The 25,053-nt window shown below is 45.7% G+C and overlaps 1 long non-coding RNA gene across 2 annotated transcripts; it reads right to left on the reverse strand.

Annotated features, from left to right (window-relative positions):
* Positions 1-7,420: 7,420 nt before the first annotated feature.
* LOC120098533 (uncharacterized) lies at positions 7,421-24,847 on the reverse strand. Of its 2 annotated transcripts, XR_015644328.1 has the most exons (4): positions 24,751-24,847; positions 21,996-22,167; positions 13,783-13,870; positions 7,421-7,999 (listed from the first exon to the last, which is right to left on the reverse strand). It is a non-coding gene; the product is annotated as an uncharacterized LOC120098533 (long non-coding RNA). The 2 variants fall into 2 exon arrangements; XR_015644329.1 differs by lacking the exon at positions 21,996-22,167.
* Positions 24,848-25,053: the final 206 nt, after the last annotated feature.

The raw sequence follows: 25,053 nt of genomic DNA on the forward strand, positions 1-25,053 counted from the left end.
TGCTAAGACTGAACCCCCAGTGAACTAGTCTATGGGGGGAGGGCGGCAATGGTGGGAGGGTTGGGAGGGGAACACCCATAAGGAAGGGGAGGGGGGAGGGGGATGTTTGCCCGGAAACCGGGAAAGGGAATAACACTCGAAATGTATATAAGAAATACTCAAGTTAATAAAAAAAAATAAAAATAAAAAAAAATACATTTCCAAGGAAATTGAAAAGCGATGTTGGAAAGGTGTGCAATATTCATGAGACATAAATTTCTATCTGAGTCTAATAGGGTTTTTAAAAACACACGCACACATAGTGAATGTTGAATTTTATCAAATACTTTTATTTCATTTATTGAAATAATCCAGTCATTTCCCCTCTTCATTTTGGTGGCACAGAGAATTGCAGATTGATTGTGGAATTGATTGAGAAGTGTAAATCTGTTTTTGCACTCCTGGGATAAAGCTCAGCTGATCTTGATGAATTATCTTTCAAAATCATTAAGGGATCAAATGGACACTTTGTAAAGGATGATAGAAAAGAGTCAATAACTGTGTGGAAAAAGTACTCAGCACCATGAGTCCTTGGTGAGAACAAACCAAAACGGCAATGAAGGCCAGACATGTTGTGCATCTGTGTCCCTGAACAAGGAGGCTGAAGCAGGGGGATGGAGAGTTTGAGACCAATCTGAGTGATATAGAAAGACAATATCTCACCTACAAACAAAGGGACTGTATAGAGCTATTACTTCACAGCCTTTTGAATGATAATTGTAAAGGCAATAAATCTAGAAAGCACCACTGAAGACATGAAGAACTGGACCTCCTCCCTGATGCTGGTGGTAAAAGTGTGCTAGACACTTTTACCTTACAGAGTTAGACACACACTTTCTACATGAGCTGGGCATTCCATTCGGAGATATTTATAAAAAATAAAGCAATATGTTAGTGAAACGCATGAACACAAATTTACCTAACGTCTTTATTCCAGTTGCTTTCTTTCTATTGCTGTGGAAAACACCATGACCAACAGTAACATCCCAATCACACTCCGTTACTAAGGGAAGCCAGGGCAGGAACTCTAGGCAGGAAACTGGAGGCAGGAACTGAAGCCGAGGCCAGGGGATAGTGCTGATTACTGGTTTGCCCCCACAGCCCCTGGCTTGCTCATCTACCTTTATTCCTTTTTAACACAACCCAAGGCCATCTGCTCTGTGGTGGCAGCCATGAGGGATCAAACCTTCCCACATCAATCCATGCCTCATACGTCAGTCTGATAGAGGCAGTTCCCCAATGACTCTACTCTGTATCAGGATGATAAAAAACTAACCAGCACAACATTCACTCACAACAGCCAACAGCTGTAAACAACCTGCTGCCCGTTAACCAGCAAACTGATAACAAATTGTGGTATAACCTTGTATGTGCTCGGTAAGACAAAAGCACACCTGAGGGCTGGCCTGAAATTCCATCGTCTTGGCAAGTGTGAGCAGAGATTTATGGATGGAAACAAAAATGCACACCAAATATTGGAGACTCTCAGTTCTCTTCAGCACCGGGAAAGAAGGAAGGAGAAAGGGAGGTAGACAGGAAGGCGGGTGGGGGGGTGGAGGAAAGAGTTCTATACCAAAGCATCACAGAACCTGACATTTTACTGACTAGGTGAAGAGAGAGAGAGAGAGAGAGAGAGAGAGAGAGAGAGAGAGAGAGAGAGACAGAGAGACAGAGAGACAGAGAGACAGAGACAGAGACAGAGACACACATGGACACAGACACACAGACACACAGACACAGACACACAGACACAGAGAGGGGTGAAAGATGGCTCAGTGTGTTAAGAGGACCCAAGTTCAATTCCCAGTATCTCCATGGTAACTCCACAGCCATCCGTTTAATTCACTGCATGCACACACTGCACATACATACATGCACACAAAATGACATACTCAAGAAAGAATGTTGTCAGTGTACAGATCAATGACTTGACAAACTTCAGCTCCTGTGTGGCCACTGTCCTGTGTAGACACAGAACCTTTCATCTCTCTAGAAGGCTTTCTCTTCTGCCTTCCCTTCCTAAATCAGTTTCTTTCACCTGAGCCAGATCCCTCTCCCCTCTCCCCTCTCCCCTCTCCCCTCTCCCCTCTCCCCTCTCCCCTCTCCCCTCTCCCCTCTCCCCTCTGCCCTCTCCCCTCTGCCCTCTCCCCTCTGCCCTCTCCCCTCATCTGGTGTGTGTGTGTGTGTGTGTGTGTGTGTGTGTGTGTGTGTGTGTGTGTGTGTATCATCTGTTGATAGGGGCATACAGGATAGGAAAAAGAACCCACAAAGTACCAAAGCCCAGCTACACCCTGCCTCAAATAAAACAGAAGGCAAGAACCAGATGAACATATAGTTACACATGTGTTACATGCACACATGTTTTACATATACACACTCACCACACAAATGATCATTAAAATAGAAACAATCATTTATTTGGTGACTTCTATTCAACATGTATTCCTGGTTCACGGAGGACTGAATGTACTTCCTTACCATTGAGTCCTCAGTGCCTGTCTACAGGACCCTGGTCTACAGCGGTTACGGGAAGGAAAGAGGAACTGACAGTAACTGTGGAGGGACAGTGCCTGTTGGGCAAACCCAGAAGATCTCATGCTGCAGTCCTGTCACTACTGCGGGGTGAACTCACCAAACGCGGGACAACAGGAGGAGGGAGGTCCCCATGTCTTCTAAAACCCAAAGCAAGCATTGAGAAATAAGTGCGTTCTATCAAGCAGCAGCATTTGGAGAAGTGGGAGAGAGACCTGGTGACAGGGAAGAAATGAAGACAGAGGTAAGTGGAGGGTGAGTGAGACAGGAGGATTCCAGGGATTCGTCTTCCTCTTGCGCACTGACTCCCAAATCCAGACCGTTGTGCCTGTCTACCACCCTGGGCCATGCCAGCTCCAGGCAGGCTGTTGGAAGGGCTTCCCACGCACGCCGACAGGGGCATGACTTGGAACCCTCACACTGATCTCTGCAACCCCCCGGTGTTTAATGGCGGTCCCGGGCCTGGGGCTGGTACAGATGAACTTTAAAGGGGGTGTCTTTGGTCTTCTGACTGCCGCACACACTAAAGACAGCAAATTACAAGCTGAAAATTCATTACATTTTGCAAACTTTGAATTTATTTAGACAAAGGCAGATGGAGAGGGTGGGTAATCTCGTTACATTTCTGCTCGCTTCACTTTATCGAGAAGAAATGAAACATCGCGTTATGTGTTTTCTTTCCATCTGCTTTCCCTTGCCTAAGCTCAGGGTTTTGTTTTTTTTATTATTATTAATATAATGAATTCATCTTCCCTCCCTCTCAGTTCCATTAGCCTGTACTCCTAATTAAGTTTTGCATGCGTTGTCCTTTTCAACAGCGCAGAGTCTCTCTTTTTGATGCAGCAATTTTCTTCAGACCTCAAATCATTTACACAGATGAACTGCTGCTTCCAGACATATGAAATGTCTTAATCAAATTATCATTTTTCTCAAATGTGAAGAAATTATCTAGACCCTTCTGTTCCCCAGACAGCTCTAACCTGAAGGGCAGATTCTACAAAAGACTGGAACTCACTCTTGACTTGGAATTTTGAAGAAGTACAGAAGGATTTGTGCCTGTCTGACTGCTAATATCTAGACCCTAGGCAGCTGGCTATTGACCAGGTCATTAGTTTTCTTCTCCCCTTTTATTTCCTGGCTTTCCTTTTGCACTGCCCGCCCTATACCCACCAGAGTTGGTTTCTTTTCCTTAGGAAATAAAAAGACTTTGTTTTTAGACATGTGGTGTGCGGGGGAAGGGGTGTGTGTGTACGAGTGCAGGTCCTGTATAGACCAGAGGCATTGGTTCCAATGGGCCTGGAGTCACAGACAGTTGAGCCACCCTGGGAGCTAAACCCCATCCTTGGCAAGAGCAGTCCACAGAGCCACCTGCTCATTCTACCCTCCCCCTTCTTGTTTCTGGATGGAATAAACTCGAGTTTCCAGAACAACCTAATCCTCGTAGACAGGAAAGAGTCAAAGCTGTGCCTAGAAGAATGTTGTAACTCAGAGAAGATCCTGACCCTCCTCGTGTTCATGTTCAGTCTGATGCTAATCCCAACATTGCCCTTCCCAGGCTGGCAGACAGAGCAGCTGGCCAGGGTGATATGGCTACTACCGGCTCTGTCTGTCTAGTGTGGTTGTTGCCTTTGCTCCCTGTGACACTGATCTGATCTTGGCTGACATTCCCTTAGGCTATGGAGACATACTATGATATCAGACTCCTGCTATCAAATCCTAGCTCCATCTAGGGCAAACTTCATTGCCCACGTATTTATACCTGCAGCTGTCAAAAGGCTTGGGAGTCAAACCCGCTTCCAAGAGATACTTCGAGGAGTCTACGTGGGAGACAGCAGACAGGCTCATTCAGGCCTTATCTGGAATGCTTAAAACACACTGACCATTGCTACCATTGTTCTCTGGGTCGCCCCCCTGTTAGGAATCCTGTCAGATTGCCACAGTCTGCTGCAAAGAGCTAGAAAAAGCAATCTAAATCCACAGCAAATATTAGAGACCCCCCCCTCTCTCTTAAGCTGGTCCTGATGGGGTAACTAAGGAGAATTTGGGTCATGCTGTTCTGCCTGGAAGTCTAAGGCCAGGGAGGAGGATGCTTCCCATCTCCTCATTTTAACACTCCTGTGTGGTATTTGCTTTAGTCAGAACTTCTGTCTTGGGGCACTGTGTCCTTTTGAGTGAAAGCACTGGGTGAAGCTATGTTGGTTCTAAGTGTGGGCCAGGGAAGGCTACTATTGATTGCTACTGTGGATTTTAATTTACCAAGTAGGACTCAGAGTCTTCCCTTTACATTCCTGAACCCTGGATTATGGGGAGCCATCCCAGCCTCTGTCCTTTTGTTCTCCCAGCTACTGATTTCCAAACCAAAACAGCTCAGGGAAAGTACACACTTACCTCCATGGCCAGCAGGAGGTGCCACACCGCCAGTGGGTAGTAGAATGGCTACCCCCTTGGTTATCTCTTTTGAAACCTTTAGAATTAACTCACACAAACCATTGCCTGCAGAACCAGTGAGCAAGGTTTAATGACTGTGCTCCCGGGCTCTAAGGAGAGAGCACATTTTCTCAGACTTAAATCTTCTAAATTGGAATTGCCACCTTTAAAGGGTAAGCTGACCCGATGTCCTTGTGGTCAGAGAAGCTTCTAAATGCAGTAGAAAAATTAACACTTCGCTTTCAGACACTGGATGGAAGAGGCCACCGATGGGTCAGAAGATTGGCTCAAATCAAATTGCTGGAGTCTTTCAAGTTTATTTTTATAGATGGGAAGACTGGACGATGCCAATCCTTTCTACTTCCTCCCTCGGCCACATCTCTCCCTCTACCAAGGGCACGTCCTTGGAGCTTCAGTGTTTTCTGTCATGAACCTGTTTGTGCACCCCAGCAGACAGGGCTGGGCCCTACTGACATAGCAAAACCATTTTCATCCAGAGAAGTCAAGGAGGCATTATGAAGGCAGGGGGGTGAGTAGCCCTTTGTCTTCATCAGCACCTGAGCCTCTCTGACCCCAGGCTGTGTAGTCTCAGGTCAGCCAATGCTCAGCCGCAGCAGAGGAGAGCATCCTGGCTGCTGTAGATGCTGCTGACCTAGGACAGTGCCATAGGGGCTGGGCTTCGGCTGTGACTGGGGCTGGGGACTGCAGGAAAAGGTTCTGGATGAATAACTGCAGATAATAAAGGCAAAATTAACTTGACATTTAGAGCCTTGGAGCCCAAGTTCCTGAGTTTCAATCCTGACTCTGTATGATGATGGTGAGACCAGGGGGATGCCTACCTTCCTCATGTGAAACCCACAACATGTAAACAAAATTTTAATTTTTCTTTTTCTTTCTTTGTTTCAGTCTTTTTTTTTTTTTTTTTTTTTTTTTGGTTCTTTTTTTCGGAGCTGGGGACCGAACCCAGGGCCTTGTGCTTCCTAGGTAAGCGCTCTACCACTGAGCTAAATCCTCAGCCCCCTTTGTTTCAGTCTTTATCCTCCTTCTTTCCTTCCTTCCTTCCTTTCTTCCTTCCTTCCTCCCTCCCTCCCTTCCTTCCTTCCTTCCTTCCTTCCTTCCTTCCTTCCTTTCTTTTTGTTTTAAGACAGGGTTTCTGTATAGCCCTGGCTGTCCTGGAACTCACTCTGTAGACCAGGCTGACCCCAAACCTGCCTGTGCCTCGGAGGTGCTGGGATTAGAGGTGTATGACACCACCTCTCTGCTAATGATGGCTGGTACTGTATGTAATTCAGCAGTAGCTTAGCAGGCCCAAGGCCTTCAGTGATGGCTGTGTAAAATGAGAGACTTTCTCATAGCCCTCCTCCCGCAACAGAGTTTTTTTTTTTTTTTTTTTTTTGTATTGTGCTGGATGTCCTAGAACTCATTATGTAGATCAGGCTAGCCTCCAATTTAGAGATCTGCTTGCTTCTGCAAGCACTGGGATTAAAGGCATGCACCACCGCCACCCAATGAAAATATTTTATTTCACAAGCTCATGGATTTTAAAGTTATTGTTACACTTATTTATTTGTTCGTCTGTGTACACGGCACTTGCAATCTGTTGTACACACATGCCATAGCTCATGTGTGGCAGTCAGGACAACTTGTAAGAGTCAGTTCTCTCCTTCCACCAGGTAGGGTCATGGGATTGCCTGGACACCAAGTACCTTTACCAACTGAGCCATGTTCCTGGTCCCTCGACGTTAGTATTCTTCTAGAATCCATTCCAAGACTGAAAATGTAATTTGATTGGTAGGATGATTGGCTAACATGCACAAAACCCTGACTCCCATTCCCAGCACTGCATAAACTGGCGTGGTAGTTCTTGTTTGTGATCTCTGCCCCTGGGAGAGGAAAGCAGGAAGGCCAGAAGCTCAACATCATCCTTGGTTACAAAGCAAGTTTGAGACCAGCCTTGAACACATAAGGCTCAGACCATAATAACAACAATAATGTACAATAATACATGAAAGGGGGAAAAGGAAACCATTTGGCTGTCCTCAGTAGCTCTAGCCCAGAAAGGGTAAGATCCACCCTCCCCTACAGACACCCTTGCCTATCTCGAAGTCTCTCTTCCACCACCCACCCCCTCCATTGCTCAGCTCCAGCCACACGCACCTCTTTGCTCAGATGTGGAGACATTTCTCTCACCCTAGGACTCATGCTACTCTCCCATCCACACTGCTCCACTGCCCTCACAATGTTCCTCCAGCAGTGCCTTCACTCACCTGACACAGGTCATCTTCTCACAACTGTATCTGGACTAGTTTGTATCATTCTTGGTCTTCCCCAGTCTTGCTTTACCTTTTTCACAGAATACCCCCACCTTAAATGATATTATGCCGTGATGTTTCCAGAGCTTAGGAAAACAGCTGACCAATGATGGACTCTTAGCAAATATTTATTAGTGAATGAATAACAGACAAGTACTCAACAAATGATCGTTGCCTTCATGATTACAGGTTTCCTTCTTACCCAGCTTGCTTCTGATTTCAGAGACGCTGGAGGGAGTGTCATGGCCCAGAACAGCTGTAATCCCTTACTGTTTGGCTGGCTCTCATCTCAAGAAGATTTGCTTCCTCCCCAGGATTTTCCCTGATGTCCTAGAATTCCACTAGATCTAAACCAAACTGTTGTCTTTCCGTGTGCTGTTCAGGTCACTAGGGGATCCTACAACTTGTGCGGGTAGGAGCTGCCATTGCTCCATCTGTCCCAGACAGACAGCTAGTTCTGTAGGCTGCAGACTCCAGGCCTTCAGGTCACAGGATACTGACCCCAGTAGCACATCCCTGAGGAGACGTTTCCTCCTCACTGCTCCCATCTTCCCAGTATCATGGCCTGCTTCCTGGGATCCTCTCCAGTACAGTCATGTTTCAAGTCCCTGGCCCAGCCTCTGCCTTTGAGGAAATATTGAGCAGCTGTATCTAAGCAGGACCAGGCTGTGGCAGATAAGCCAGACCTCCTGAGGGAATGAACACACAGTGTTAGGGGAGGTGCAAGGATTGGTTTTGTTTGTTTTTATTTTCAGAAGAAAGGAGTATGGATTCTAAGCTCAAAGGCAGCCCTTCTGGGATATGATGTCTCAACCCCCAAAGATCACTACTACGTTATGTGAATGAGCACTTACCCCTGAAGATGGTGGCAATGGCTTCCCACCTCTCCAACCTCTGCTTTCCTCAGAGACGAGATTTTTAAAAAGACTTCTGCCTTCTAATGAAAATTTAGCCTTTCAAGTCTTATTAACTCTAATGGGGAAAATGCTTCAATTTATTTTGTTCTGGAGGTAAGAGCAATGATATTAAGTGATCCAATTTACCCATTTCTAGTACCATGCTGGTCCCTAATGAAGATACCTCTACAGCCCAGTGTGTGGTTTACACGGGCACCACTGCTTAACACTTTATGGATGGCTCCATGCGGTAAGAAAACAGTGTGTGCAAACGAAAGTTTTGTGAATCAAACAGTACTCTCTTCTGGATTCACTCGATGTCTAAAAATAACAGCTTCATTTGGAAAACCCTTTGTGGGTTTCTCTCGTGGCTACCTTCCCTCACTGACAGATGGTTGATGTCCACAGGTAAATACCCACAAGAGAGAATTATTTTGTGAGTGAGCCATATACACGGAGTTTTGGGCAAGCAAGACTTTTTTTTAGTAGTATCTAGTCAATTGCTCAGTTTAGCAATCCTCGGAAGTATTATATGTGCTGCGCCAGCATTAATAGCCAGTCAAAGTAAGCCATACCATGATTGTCATTTTTTCTAACTGTGAAGTCTAGGCTGAGAGAAAAAGTAAATTGTGAGGGTCATGCATCCAGGCCACCTGAATTTATCATAGGAACTGCATTACAGCTTGAAACCAAAATGTGCCCCTTGGGCTCATACTTGGAATGGCTGTGCCCCAGGCAATTGTTCTATTTTGGGAGTCTGTGGAGCCTAACTGTCAGAAGTGGGCCATCAGGGGTGGGCCTTTGAAGGTTATATCTGCCTGTAGCTCTTGACACTCTCCTTGCTTCTGGTTGGCCGTGATATGAATGACCTCTGCCCTACACTCTTACCATCATGGTCTGAGCCCTACCATGCCTTTCCCCCCATGGTGGACTGAGATCTCTGAAACTTCTCCTCCCTTAGGCAGTCTCTGTGAATAAGTCTTCACTCCCTTAGTTGTCTGTGAGGAATGGTTGCAGAATGTAAAAGTGAGTACCAGGAAGGGCACGCACGTGATGCAGACTACTCCTCATCTGAAGGAGAAGAGTGTGTGATATTTATTTTATATGTTGTATGCATTAGTTTTCTTGGTATTCTTTGGACATCTCTTTGTGTTAACCACCTTATGTCAGAGGAGCCTTATAATAACCTTATTCTGTCTACTTTATAGATGAAGAGGCAGAAACGTGGAGAGGTCAAGTTTACAGATTAAGTCACACAGCACAGAAACGAGGAGTAGAACTCAAACCTTTGGTTCCAAAATCTGGTTTTGCCGCAGTGTTACCCAAGAGGCACAGGTAGCGTGTACTGGATCTGCCTATGCAAGGAGTTAGAGCTGGCGGCATGCTCAGGACATAACCAGATCTCTACTCCTTCTTAATGAAGGCCTCTCTTGGCCCAGTGCCCTTCACGAATGAGGATTGTAACTGAGCTCTTCTTGTACACCACTTACATGACACATGATGGATTCAGATGAAGTAAAGGGGTAGCCAATCACTGGGGGAAGCCCCGACCCCAACTAGGAAGAGGTATATGCCAGGACTCTACCCTACATCTCAAGAGAAAGGCCAGGGCCATGGTAAACTCTTGTCCCTATGAGTTCTTGGTGGTTCTAGCTTCCTCTAGCCTATGTCCATGTTCTTCTCTGTTAGCATCTGTACCACAAGCTCCCAATGAGCTTCATTTCAGATGCGAACATGGCAGATGAGCAAATTATAGATGAAAAACTGCTCTCCGAACACATCTATTTATAATGATACAAAAAGTCTGGTATTTAAAGAAAACAGTTCTCCATAAAGAAAGCCCCTGATCATAATGTGAGCTGCCAGGAGGCTGACTTGAAAGCGAGAGAGGTATGTAGTTCCTCTGAATATAAAAAGCACAAAGAGCCATCTGCCCCCATCGATTATGATGGGGATTGACAGGCAATTCTATTAAGTGTAATCTTCAGATTGAGGCTTTCGTGAGTGTTATGCAAGAACAGGTCTTGCTAAAGATTTATTATGCTTATGAACCATTTTTGTACGATTATTCAAAACAGACTGGGAGTAAATTATTTTCTCGAATGTACTTGAAATGAGTGCGTACACTGGGGCTCTTGAAGTGCAGGCATTGTTTGGAGTGCTCTTGGTGCCCCGCCACTTTATTTGCTATGTCTTTTAAAGTGTCAGCAAGAGATCTTTGTTTGGGGATATTTTTAAGCATTCTTGTAAGACATGGAGAACAGACAATGATCGGGTTACAGTTAAGTCTCGTCTTGAGGGGACACTGAGTAACACGAGGTGTGCTGCTGTGAATGTGGTGGAGGTTATTGGTGTGTTTGCACTGGGGACCAGGAAAGGCTCCCAAAGCTCTCCAATCTCTTCACAGTGCTCCAGCCTCACAGCTGGAGAAACATCCAGCTACCCTCATGCCACAGTTCAACCAGATTTCACTGCCTTGAGCAAGTGTCCTTCCCACTGGTCCTACTATGCCCCTTTGTCACACAGGACTTTAGGGTAGCACGGCCCATGTTTCCTTCTTAAGGAGAGCCCTGCCCTGAAACCTCAAAGCAACAACCACATTCTTGAGGCATAGCTCACTTCTTCTAAGGGTCAAGGTCGTGGGGAGAGAAGGACTTCTGATTCTGTTCTCTAAGAAAACAAAACACTCAGGCATTCCTTGTTGCCACCCGCCCCCACACACACACAGTGCTTACCAGCCTACTTTCTCTAAATCTTTTGGAGGCTTAGCCTTGCCTATAAAATAAATTCTCCTAGAACCAAATGTCAGCATTACTCAGAGAATCGTGTGTGTGTGTGTGTGTGTGTGTGTGTGTGTGTGTGTGTGTGTGTGTGTGTGTGTGAATTTTGTATCACCAAAGACAGACTTGGAGAATGAATGTGACATTTTGCTTGTCAGTTGGTTTGGGTTAATATTTAACAAACCAATGTTCTCCATGTCAAAATTCCTCAGGCATATAAATGTGGCCCAGGTGAAAGTAGATTTTTTTCTTCCTCTGTAACTCTGAATTTTATTGTATTCTCTTGCAGTCCTGTTGTCAAACACTCCAAATTGACTCTCTTGTCTAAGTATCCTAGGTGCTGACACTCAACTGTCCTTTCTTCTGCCTTGATTTGAAGATGTTTTAGTCACTGAAATAATTCAGAGTATCTCCAACAAAGCCAACTATTCTATGCTCTCTTCCCTTGTCTAGTGATGACGTCAGCTACAGGGGAAGAACTGAAGCTGGTGGCCACATCAGAAAAGAGCTGGTGAAGGGAATGGAGAGATAAGTAGAAGAAATCAAAGCCCAGAGGAAAAGCTACTGGACCAAGGACACAGAGTGACAGTGTAGCAACCCTGAGGGCAACCGTTTTGTGTGTGTGTGTGTGTGTGTGTGTGTGTGTGTGTGTGTGTGTGTCTGTCTGTCTGTCTGTCTGTCTGTGTGTGTTTCTGTGTCTGTGTGCATGCACACTTGTGGTGGTGGGGGGGCTGTGCACAAACTCTGGAGCTACCAGGGACCCAAGTAAGGTTCTGTCTCTGTGTCTCCTTGGAGCCTCAGAGCCACCCTCTTGTCATACAAAGGGTTGATGTTATTAACATGTGCTGTGAGTCAAAGGCCTTTCTGTCCATCATGTAGGGCCAGCAACAGGCCAGGCAATAAACTGACGAAAGACAGATTGATAATGGAAAGGGACACACAAAATGTAGTATTTCAATGTCTGTGTACACCTAAGAGTTCCCCAGAAAAGGAGGTAGACCCCCAAAGAGAGTTAAGCCTGAGAGCTATGAACCAGCAACAGTTTGTGTAGAAATAACAAGACGAAAGAATGGTGTTTGAGATTTAAGGTTTGGCAAATTGTAGTGAGATGAGTCTACATAGGAAACTAATGAAAGATAAGGGTTATCTCAGTAGTAAGGGTTATCTATGGAGACTCACCAGTGACAAAGTTATCTCCCTTCAGGCTGTGGGCTGAGGCAGCATGGGTATCTTTACCAAGGGAAATTCATACCCAGATTAGGAGCAGAAAGGAGGACGCAGGGACCCGTCTTCCATTTATTCTTTGCAATTGTCTTCAGCTCAAAGCCAACTTACACCAAAGTGGCATGGTTTGGGCATCCTGATTTTCTGTGCCTGCTATTGATTGCACAGTCATGGTGATTAATCAAAGTGACTATCCAGTTGGTTAGAAACAAATTCTCTTTACCAAAATGTTGCCTCTATAGGATTCAATATTTCTTGGGCAATCTTGGTATTTAGTGTCTGCATTAGTCCATCTCTAACCTTCTTATTGTTCTTAAAGTGAGGAGCAAATGCCAATATAGCAACTTGTCATTTCTTCTGCCCCAACAGATATTCCCGGAGGCACTAAATAAGCTTCCAGTTGTTAGCCTTGGCGATGTGGGGAGGGTGTGTGTTGGGGGAGGGTGTCGAGGAAGAAAGGAAATAGTAAACATGAGTGAACTTAGGGGCCAGATGGACCTAGGAGGGGTGAGAGACAAAGATGACTTCACATGAGCCAAACAAATTCTTATCCTGATGGAGTTTTGGAACAAGCATTTAATCCGAGTTCATTACATTTGGAGAAACTGAGGCACAGAAGAGGTAGAAATAGATCACAAACCTGAGATTCAGCTTTGCAAAATGCCCAGCCCTCTACCTAGGAACTTCTTCTGCACCGTCCTCTCCACATGCCCACGCCTCTAGTTAATCTAGTCAGCTTAGCTCTAGTGAGGCTCAAGCATCCCCCTCCCTCATAGCCTCCCTGAGCCACCTGGTTCCCAGTGGATCAGAGCTGCTAACACACTTGCAGAGAACCTGCCAATGTGTCTTTCCCACTGCCTTCTCCTCCTCCCACTGCACAGGCCACACAGTCTGGGCTCCACGAGCTCCACAAGCACATGAGTCACCCAGGAAGGGTGGATGGAGCATTGCACCGTGGGGGATGATTTCACTCCCCCGAACTCCTCTATTTGCTTCATTCACAAAGCGGAGGGCAGAAATGGCTTCCATTCATGCATTTTTCAATAGCAAGGTTCATTATGGGAAGCTTCTCTAATTAATCCTGATGCTCACCCCTGCAGAGACAGTGTGGCCTTTTCTCTTTCCCTGGCTCCTTTTCTCAAGTCAAACAGTGCTAGAAGACAAGGACTAGTGGGCAAATTCTGTGAATTGTCTAGTGTTTTATTTTTTCCTAACACTTGCTCTTATCGCCCTGGATATACTTTATGTGGAACAAATTGATTAAAATATAAAATGAGGATTTACTTTGTTAGGCTCTGTGGAATATAGTTATTGGGGTGTATAAAGATTCAAGGAGCTAAAAGAAGGGGAGGAAGGAGGAGGAGGAAGGGGAGAGAGAGGGAGGAGGAGGGAAGAGAAGGAGGGAGGGAGGGAAGAGGAAGCAGCTTCCATAACAGCAGCCACCACCCTCAGACTGTCTTATCTTCAGCTCTATACTTCAGTCTCCTTGCCAAGAAGGTTGGAGGAAGAAGTGCTATTTATTGAGACCATACTGTGTGCCAAGCACTGGGTAGGAAAACTCTGGTAACTTACTCAGCAATTGTTTGAGGGCCAGTCGAGAAGACAGCAGTGAAGAAAACATATTGGCCATCATGGATTTCCCACTTCAAATGAAGACACACTGGAAGCAAGCAAACATGTCACAGAACTCAGGGTGGCAATTAAGGTCAGAAAGAGAAACCATATTGGTTACAAAAATCAGAACGAGGGAGACAGTTCAGGCTTGGGACAAAAGGTTCCTGGGGAAGTGAACCTGAAACAGAAGGATGTGGCCTTAAGGCTAAAGACAGATTGGAGGAAGTGTTTCAATCGGAGTGGATAGGCCTTTGGTGGCAAGACGTGAGGACAAGGGCTGGGAGAACAGGGACACAGCAGTTGTGTGGAACACAGGGGTGGGCAGAGAGGTAGACAGAGGCCAGGCCCCATGTCTCTACTGAAGACTTTAACCTCTTCCAAATTTCCTAGTGGCTTGAATGAGTCTACTCACCCCTATCCCATCCCCTACTCCCGCCAAAGGCTCATCAACTAAATGCTTGGTCCCCGGTTTATAGAACTGTTTGGGAAGAATTAAGAGGTACAGCCTGTTGGAGAAGGCCAGGCTTTGAGGTTTCAAAATACTCTGGCCTTTCCCAATCTGTCCCTCTTTTTCTGCCTCATGATATGGATCAAGATGTGAGCCACATCGGCCAGACTCAGACTGCTGCTATTTCCCCATGGTAATTGTCTTGGACTCTATCGCTCTGAATTAATAAGCTCCAAATAAATCCTTTAAAAAAATGAGTTGTTTTGGTCATGATGTTTTAGCACAGCAATAGAAAACAACTAAGACTCCTAGCAGCCTTTCGTACTGTTTTGAATGAAGGCCTGCAATGATCTAATCCACTCAGTGGACAGCTGCATTCTATTTCACCCTCAAAAGAACCTTAAGAGATGAGCAGCATTCCCCTCAGCTGCTCATATAGGAACCAGGGCTTGGAGACATTAAACTTCTTGTCCGTATTCATGGAGCAATCACCATAAACAGATTCCAACTTGGACAGGATTCCAAATGCAACCTTTCACACAATTCCATGCTCTGAGGACGCAGTCTGGCTCTTATGTGACTCATGCCCTTGAGCTTGTGGCTGCTGCCCTGTGCCTGACTGACTTCTAAAGGAATGCGTTAGAATCAGCTCAAACCCTTCCAGGCTCCAGATGCCTGGTGTTTGGATCAGAGAGGAGAAGATATTGAGAGTCAAGGGATTCTTTCAATCAAAAGGCAAATTAAAAAAAAAATTAAAATGTTTAGGTCTGTGTTTTTAGTAACATCCTCCTCAGGGGTGGAGGGTGACTGCTTTTCAGACTTTTAGATTTTACCCCATTTGCTATTTCAAATTTTCTTCAGTTTACACACTTCATCTCTGAAACAATCAACTTGCTCTTCAGTCTGAGGACCTATGGAAATGGCGAGCACTAAAAGTCTCTCTCTCTCTCTCTCTCCCTCTCTCTCTCTCTCTCTCTCTCTCTCTCTCTCTCTCTCTCTCTCTCTCTCACACACACACACACACACACACACACACACCATGCCAAGAAGCAAAACTAAAACTAGGAAGGGATTGTGTTGTTTCTCCTTCCCAAGTCTTCAGACCCACAGGGAGTAGCTCCCTTCCGCATGCTTTCTGAGGTGACCTGGAAAAAGAAAGATCATCTTCAAGCGAGCAAGCGCATGTGTGTGCCTCCTCCTCAGCCCTTAGGGCAGTCACTTATAGTCAGAATGAACAAAGAACGGCCCTTGCAAACTCTTTCTGTCAGAGGTAACCCTACCTGCCTCACAGGCTCGTGAGGTCACTGAGGGGAACAAGGGACTAAGCTCTGTCACAAACCCAGAGCATGAGAAAGCTATGAAGGAAGCAAATGGGTATTCTGAGGGCTTCTAGTCTGGGTTAGAAGCCAGTTCCTCTGAGGACACAGCATAAAGAGGAAGAGGAGACAGGCATGGTGAATAGCATGCACCTGGAATCTCTCAGAACGTTTGAGGTGAAGACCAGAGAATACTGAGTATGAAGCAAGAGGCCCTGCTTCATAAAATCAAGGGCTGTCTGGGCATGATGATGTATGTCTTCTGTCTTAGTACTTGAGAGGTAGAGAGAGTAGGACCAGGAATTTGAATGCATTGGCTACACAGCCCTCCTGGGATCCAAGAGCTCTGTCTTTAAAACAAATAAACAAAACAAACAATTTCCAAGGGCTATGGGTGTGGCTCTGGGCTCAAACATTTCCTAAAATGGGCAGGGAGTTAGGTTTGAGTCTCAGCACCACTTCCACAGCAAAGAGCAAAGGAGGGGTATCCTGGGCTAGGAAGTTCCTTAGGGCCCCAAAAAGGATAGAATGAAGAGTTCAGGAGACTTGGATGAGACAAGAAATAGGGATCAGGGTGGTAGCCAGAGACTTGGGGGGATGATCTGAACGGATGCCGTTCTCACCCCTTCACTGTGTGGTGTTGACTAGGGAGATCTTACACTAGGCAGTGTCCAGTGCATAGAGTATCAGGGCTGAGCATTACTCTGCAACACTGACAGGTGAGGGGTGGGAAGAAGAATTTGCAAAGAAAACCATTAGAGTTGCTTTCTCTAAAGGAGGACCCTAGGCAAGTTCCCTAGAATCTGGCAACAGTCTGTGCTGTGCACGCTGGGGCTCCCCCAGAACCTCTGAAAATGGGAAACAGTCATTAACACAGTGAGCTGCCCTCCTCTCTCTTCTCCATGATAACACTGTCACCAGAGAATGGAAAATCACTCAGACGTCTCTGCGTCTCCAAATTGCACCTCAGTGGCAGGCTGCATAAGGCAAATTGCCTGTTGGAGAGCTGGCTGGGTTTGCAAGCAAAGAACTAATAAATAACCTTGAAATACACAGTCTGACGGCAGCTTTGCTCTGAGCCTCCTGGCTTCTGCCCTAGAAGGCTCATGAATTGCTGGGCCTGTCAGGTGGAGTCAGGAGAACCGAGTCTACCCACTGTGTTGATGACCTACAAAGAAACGCCCGGTGTTGGCTTCAGGATGGTGTCTTAGTCTCTTCTCCAGGAGCAGGGCTAGCCTGGAGCAAGGCTTTGGCAAAAACCATTTCCAGCCACCCACTGAGAGAGATCAAAAAAGGAACAAGGCAGCGACACAGACACAGGCAGCGCTGTGGCTGCCTGGCAAACAGGATTTTCAGTGGGAATTCAAAACCTCCTCAGGAGAGAATGTGCGTGTGACTGGAGCCCTGGTGGAAGGTGTGGAATTGTCAGTCAAACACATTCTCAGATTCTCCAAAGCACTTTCACAATCATTTGTAAATTGCTCTTTCAGGGCGTCTGTGAGAATGTTAAATGACGAGGAGAAAAAAAATCAATACCTTAGTGCTGGTTCAGGGGTGGGCAACCCTGTGCAGAGCAAGAATCACACATCCATAGACGGATGCAAAGATGTCGGTCTCCTTGGATGAATAATAGTTCGGCAGAAGGCGGCAGGCGCCGAGCTAGAAGACACTCCGAAATACAAACTGACAGGGAAAGCTGAGAGACATGGAGGTCTGCTGAGGGAAAAGAAAATGGAGTTGTGTACGTGGCCCAGGCCTGGGAGGCTAAGGCAGAAGGAGTGGGAAGTTCAATGCTGGTTAATCTGCATAGTGAGACCTTGTCTTACATGAGAAATGAGCTTGCTTGTTGGGAAGACACTGATGAACAAGATCACAGTAGACTATAAAGGAAACCGGCTCGCTCTCAAACAGTGGCTGAGAAAAGAATGTGAAAAGGAAAGCCAATATTTGGGACCCGAATAAGAAAACATGAATAATGCTGGCTCTGAAAATTAATAGAGAATTAAAAAAATGATTTTAAAAATCTGTCTCCTAGGAGAAGCTGTGCAGGAAGGCAGGCTGCTGCCAAGAGTAACAACTGTTAGCCCTGGTCGGGCATTGATTCCAGGCTTGGGACTACACTGGGAGTCGGTGCTTTGTTTTGCTTGTTTTGTGAACTGGTAGATTCAGATGATGCTCAAGGAGCCTTCTGAAGGACGAATGAATATTATCCGCCTTAGGTATAGACGAAGAAACTGTGACACAGAGAAGTTAACTGTCTTAGCCAAGGTCTCACAGCAGAACCAGGACTTAGTCTCTGTCTCAGAGCCATTGTTGCTTGACTCGCCTGTTTTGTAGCTCTCCTGCTCTGCTGAGAGAGGGAGTCTTAAGAGGAACAAGATGGTGTTCCCCCCGGAACAAGGAATAACTAACTTTACTTAAGAAGCTCCAGCCCTAGGGAGAGGACAGACACCATGGCTCCATTCATTCTCATCAGCCACTTTTGGTGGCTTCAGGCCTCTTGCTAGGATGTGAGAGTTCAGGTCTTCTCTAAACACAACCATATTCAGCCAAAAGAGCAAATGACCACATAGGAAAGAACAATTAATTCCCTGGTTTTCTACAACCCCTTCAGAAAAAGAGACTTTAGCAATGGATTCATTTCGAAGTGTTTGAGTCACAGAGTGACAATTAAGCGCTTACCTTTCCCCTCTGAACTTATTTTGACTTCTTTTGCGTTCTTCCAGCTTGGAATAGCCATTTTGTCCCACCTCTTAGAATGACTGTGTGAGTCTGTACTGTGACCCAGTGGTAGAGCACTTGCCTCACATGGGTGTGAGGCCTGAGTTCAAAGCACTGGAAAAACTAATTTTAAAGCGGGAGGCTCACAAAATGGCCAACAGGTAAAACCATTTTCTATTCAAGACTGATAGCCTGAGTTTGATTCCTAGAACTTATAAAAAAGGTTCACAATCACCTATATTTCTGGCGATTTGATGCTCTTTTCCAGCCTCCAGGGTACCTGCACATACGTGTAAACACACACACATACACACACACAGGCACACACACACACACACACACACACACACACAGGCACACACATGCACACACAAGCTTGCGAATGCACTGGCTCACAATTGCAATTCCAACACTTCTGTGGTGAGATGGACGTGGAGACAGGCAAACCGTGGGGAAGCTCTCAGACTAACTAGCCTGGGGTATACAGACTAGCAAGGACAAGAGAAATCCTGCCTCAATAAAGTAAAGGCAAGATCCAGCTCCCAAGAGTTGTCCTTTGGCCTCCACATATGCACAATGGCATGTGTGTATATGGGCACAGTTACATTGTAACAGCTTTTCAATTCTTAAAGGAAGAACAACAGTGCAACAAACTACCTCTGAGCCTTCCCCTCCAGCATTATTATAACTAATAATCAGATCCAAGGAATAATACGAGACCTGCTTTTGTTTTCTTTCTGGCTTGTGTTCTCATGTATCAGCTACGGCTTCTTTTCCTCTCAAGTAAACATGCAAATAGGATTCTCTTTCCAAATAACAAATGCGTGGTTTCATTGTGTGAGCAGGGCTGTGGAGTGAGACTGGCTGGCCTTGTCTTCCATTCTGTACCCTCCGTTTGGCAGGCATTTTCCTCCCCGAAGAACTGATGTGTAATCTTTTGTTCTTTCAAAGCTCTTTTTGTTTCCGAGAGACAAAATACCTACTTTGTGTCATGTTCTCTTGTTTGTGACTAACGATAACAGAACAGTTATGAGCTGTGCATTTGTATTCTTATAATATAACAATTTATTTGCATAAACTGCTGTTAAAACGTAACTGGTTAAGGCAAATTAAGTGGCTTATAGATACACATTGACTGCTAAACATTAGAAGGTAGATGGAGATTTCATTCTCCATCCAATTGCTGCATGATGTCTGCCGCCCAGGAGTTGCTTTGATGACTCCTCTGCCTTCTGAGCACAAGAGGCATCTGGGTGTGGTAGATAGCGAATGTCAAGCCAGCCAACTATGGCAACCCTGCTTGTTTGGTTGATAGCCTCTTGCCACTTTGGCATGTTAATATTGATATGTCAGTGAGCAGAACACACGAGATAATCAAGAAGAAAGGTTTATTCAGGCTTATGATTTCCAAGCTCCATGGTTGCTTGGTCTCATCACTTTGGGGTCTGAGGTGACCTGGTAAGGGAGGGCACAGGAAAAGAAGTTGCTCACCTCATAGCCATTGGAAAAGGAAATGGAGGGAGAGAGGCCAGGGTGGGACTGACTGACTTTCCGGGATCTCAGTGTCCTCTTCGAAGGTGTATGCTCCAACGATCTACAGCCCTTCCGCTAGGCCCTGCTTCTGGAACATCCCATTACTTCCCAGTAGTGCCACAGGCTAGTGATTAAGCTTCCAACCCACGGGTCTTTGATTTACGATGCATCTAAATCATAGCAGTTGCCTGTGAAATAAATGCATGTTGAACCTGTAGACTTTGCCAGGCACAGTGGCACATGCCTACAGTTTCAGCTACTCTGAAGGCTGAGACAGGAGGATTATTTGAGTCCTGGAGTTTAATATATATATATATATATATATATATATATATATATATATATATATATATATCCTGGACAATGTAGTGAGACACACATACTTAGAGAAGCAAAGCTGTGGTAGCTGGGTGGTTGGACGGTAAAGGATGGAGACACAAATGTTGCTGAAGAGTTAGGGTGGGTGCTAGATAGACTGATGGAGGATCAGGGTGAACATACTAAAGTCAGAACCACCCCCCTCCTTTTTGTTGAGAGGAGTTTTGCTGTCTAACAGCCCTGTCCTGGAAAATGCTCTTTAGGCCAGGCTGGCCTCTAACTCATGGATCACAGAGACGTGTCTGTCGCTGCCTTCTGAGTACAGGGATTATACACCACCATATCCAGCTCAGAGCACATCATTTAAGGAATGATACCAGTAGCTTTTCCCATTGCAGTTACACTAGTGCCTGTTACATACGCGACCTAGAATGAGTAAGCTGCTAAAATGAAAGAGATTTTCCCTGAGTCACGACCCTGGGCTGTCCTTGGGTTTGTACCATATAATGATGTTCAACTACAGCTTCCTGTGGATTGTGTTGGACCGGGTTTCCCCTGCCTAAAGAGCTCTGGCAGCAGGCATGGCATGGAATGGCAACTCAGTGACAGCATGGAACTCCTGCTTTGGCAGTCATGAAGACAAGCCAGTTTTTCTACATTCCTAGCATGAAGTTTCATTTGAAATGGAAAGGACCAAAGGGGAAATGGAGCGATCTCTGCTCTGATCTAAATAGCTTCACCTCTAACATTTTAGAAAAAAAAATCAAACCTAATAATATTTGCCCACAAATTATTCTCCAGGAGAATAATAACAAAGCTCTCCCTAGACTTTAGCCTTGCAAACAGCAGCATGTGGTAATTTAATTAGACGGCTGCTGTATTGGAAGTTTATAAGGTTTGATAGTTACCTTTAAAATACACACACACACACACACACACACACACACACACACACAGAGCAGAAGTTCTAAACTAGAAAGAAGATCAATGAGAAGTGTAGCTGTTCCCATAGGTGACTCTCTTAAGCAATAGGTCACATGGGAAAATTTAGGAGTGTCTTAGTTTGTTTTCTGTTGTTGTGATAAACACCAAGACTAAAATCAACTTGGGGGAAAAAGTATTTATCTCACAGTTTACAATCTATCAGGAAGGGACATTAAGGCAGGAACCTGGGGGCAGAAACTTGAGCAGAAACTGTGGAGAAGTGTGGCTTACTGGCTAGCTCCTCACGCCTGCTTTCTTATATAACCCAGGCCCACTTGCCTGGGTGGCACCATCCACAATGGAATGGGCCTTCCCAGACCATCAATTGTTAATCAATTGTTAACATCCATTGTTATCAAAAATGTTCCCACAGACTTACAGGTTCATTTGAAGGAAACATTTTCTCAGTTGAGATTTCCTCTTCCCAGGTGATTCTAGTTTGTGTCAAGTTGACAAAAAGACTAACCAGCCTTTGTGGATATCTGTCCCAAGGCTGGAGAAAACACTGAGGAAACAGTGGTAAAAAGAAAAGAATGTTGCTATCTCAAGCAGGTGCCTTGGTGTCTTTGCTTGTGGCCTAACATCCATCAGACATCTACCTGTTATCACCCCAATGGAGAGCTATCCTAGGTCACTCTAGCCATTTTAACATCACTTTTGTCATGGACAACTTTGCTCTCTTTTGCCCTGTTCTTTCTCTCCAATGCTGAGACGACAACCAATATATATTAAAGTATAAAGGAATGAACGTGTTGTTTTGTTGTTGCTTTTCTTTGTGTCTTTAAACCTCCTTAAAGATCCAAATTGAAAGCAAGGGATCTAGTAAAACATTCAGCATGATCATTCCCTACCGTGTTCATCCGCTCTGCCAACTCTCCCACCACTATGACACGGGGCTACACCTTCTCCAGGATGTAAGCACTGGGCTGCATCTTCTCTGTAACATAACTGGTAGGCTGCTTCCTCGGCATGATGTAGGTACCAGACTGCACTTTCCATGAGCGAGCACCCTCTTTAGAAGCACTGCATACAAAGAGGCTGGTTTTAGGTCATCCCTTGGAAGCATATGGTGAAACCACTTTACTTCAGGAAAGATGAAGAGGAGAAGCTGACACACGGAGTGCTTGGTACTCAGTCAGGACTCTCATGGTATCTCTTGGTATCTCTTGTGTTTGCTCATTTGGACTTTACCACAGCCTTATGAGGCAGGTCCTATTCTTAGTTTTAGTTTATAGACAGAAAATAAGCCAGAGATAAGTATCTTATTCCAGGTCAGATAGATACTACGTGTCAGAGTCTGGCTCCAAGGTCATGTAGAAAATCCCACTAAGGAAAAAAGAAAGGAAGGAAGTTGGAACAAGGGAGGTGTGTTCAGATGGCTGGAATCTGTATCAGTTTGGTGCGGGATGCATCATGGGGTGTCGTCAAGGCAGGCTACCAAGAATTCAGAGACAAGAGCATCACTTCTCCCTGAATACGTTTATGTAACATTTACAGAAAATTGCTCATTGAAGGAACCAATAAAGGTGGAACCCCTTGCCCAAGGGGATTTTTTTATAGCTAATAATTATGAAATGAGTAACAAACAAACAAACAAACCACGAATGCTCTACAGAGCTAAAACATTTCCTGAGGAGGCTGGTAGAAAGAGTCTCTAAAACAAGATGAGAGAGAGAGAGAGAGAGAGAGAGAGAGAGAGAGAGAGAAAGAGAGAGAGAGAGAACAAACATAGAAGATAATGATTGTGCTAAATAATGTACGTGAAAAACAAAGCTCGCCTAGGCCTTTGCATTAAACTACGGGCTTTACTGTTGTCGAGTGAGGGTTTTACACTTGCAGCTAAGCGCTTTTTTCCACTTGAACTGCCTCAAAAGGAGTGCGTCAGAAAGAAGAGTTGCTGAGAATGGAATTCAATAATATTTAGAGAGAAATGAAATTAAGTATTGTTTGATGCCTCAGTTCCTGGTTGGCCGTGCATAACTTCCTGGCGGAGAGCACTTAGCTATGCTTCAGAAAGCATGCTCACTGGGTTGTGAATTGTACACATGCTTATATATACTCACAATGCGGATACGGAGGCAGGGTCAAAGGGAGTTAGTCCTCCCCCCAGAGAAGCATGCTTCCCTCTGTCCTATTCCTGCTTCCCTCTGTCCTGATCCTGCTTCCCTCTGTCCTGATGCCGCTTCCCACTGTCCTGATCCTGCTTCCCTCTCTCATGGTGCTGCTTCCCTCTGTCCTGATCCTGCTTCCCTCTGTCCTGATCGTGCTTCCCTCTGTCCTGATCCTGCTTCCCTCTGTCCTGATCCTGCTTCCCTCTGTCCTGATCCTGCTTCCACCTGTCCTGATCCTGCTTCCCTCTGTCCTGATCCTGCTTCCCAAGTCCTGATGCTGCTTCCCACTGTCCTGATGCTACTTCCCATTGTCCTGATCCTGCTTCCCTCTCTCATGGTGCTGCTTCCCTCTGACCTGATCGTGCTTCCCTCTGTCCTGGTCGTGCTTCCCTCTGTCCTGATCCTGCTTCCTTCTGTCCTGATCCTGCTTCCCTCTCTCATGGTGCTGCTTCCCTCTGACCTGATCGTGCTTCCCTCTGTCCTGGTCGTGCTTCCCTCTGTCCTGATCCTGCTTCCTTCTGTCCTGATCCTGCTTCCCTCTCTCATGGTGCTGCTTCCCTCTGTCCTGATCCTGCTTCCCTCTGTCCTGATCCTGCTTCCCTCTGTCCTGATCCTGCTTCCACCTGTCCTGATCCTGCTTCCCTCTGTCCTGATCCTGCTTCCTTCCACATTAGCACTGTCCTACTTTATTGTTTTGCATCAGCATAATAAACATGGAACACAGAGTATTTGCATGATAGAGGAATTGATGCTTACAGACAAATGAGAGACATAAATGTTTAAACATATATTGAATCCTCACAGTGGATAGTGCAACTGCCTCACCTTTGGAATGACAGGGCCTTATCTTTAACCCCAGTCAACACATGGAATTGGGGTGCCCATCATCAAACCTGATTGATATGAGACCCTTTTCAGGAGCCTTCCCCAGCTCCATCTGGACAGAACAAGAATGACTGAATCCTAGAAGGCCAGTTGTCAGGAAGAAGTTATAAATCCTACACAATTCTCTGGGTTCCACTGTCTAGGCAGGAAACAGATTCACTCTCTTTCTTCAGTTCAACGCACAAGACTAGCACAAGGCTCTTCCAAGCCTTTGGGGACAACAGGCCATACACTCTTGACAAGCACTGTCTGTCATCTTCACAAGTCTTCTTTCAATAATCCATACTGGGATATACTTGATTTCAGCCGCTCACACGGGGATCTGCAGTCATGCTGTGCAGAAGTTAGGAATCAGGGCTTTGGCTGGGTCTAGCATACCAATTAAGCCTCCAGTAGGTGGCAATGCCCCATACAGAGATCTTGATTCAGCCTCCCAGGCCTCTGAACCTGTGCTCAAGCTGAATTCCCTCAACTCACTGCTTAAGCAAGGGTTGGCAGGTACAGCAGGTGGACTACACAAACAGAGGTGACCCCGCTGTCCCCCCGGAGAGGCCCAGGCATAGTCAGAATGCCCTCAGAGCTTTAGGAAGGAACATCTGCTTGCACTTACCCTGGGATGAGCCTGCTCTTTCTCCCATTGGCCTCCCTCCTCATCTTCCTTCTGTTGGCTTTTTGAGACAGGGCTTAACTGTGCATCCCAGGCTGATCTGAAACTGACTAAGGGTTTGGGGAAGAAGTCAGGCATATCACTGACTAGATGCCACTCCAGAAGGACAGCCCATGATGTTCCTTGCAAGTAGATAGTGGGGCCCCCCATGCCTTTTTACTGTCTGTGTGTGATCTGTGTTCTGCCAGGCTGTACCTGCAGAAGCCACCTGTTTCATTGGACCTAGGCCAGGGCCATCTGGGAGGT

Source organism: Rattus norvegicus, chromosome 19, assembly GCF_021556685.1.
Source record: "Rattus norvegicus strain SHRSP/BbbUtx chromosome 19, alternate assembly SHRSP_T2T, whole genome shotgun sequence".
In the NCBI taxonomy this organism is placed as follows: Eukaryota; Metazoa; Chordata; class Mammalia; order Rodentia; family Muridae; genus Rattus; species Rattus norvegicus.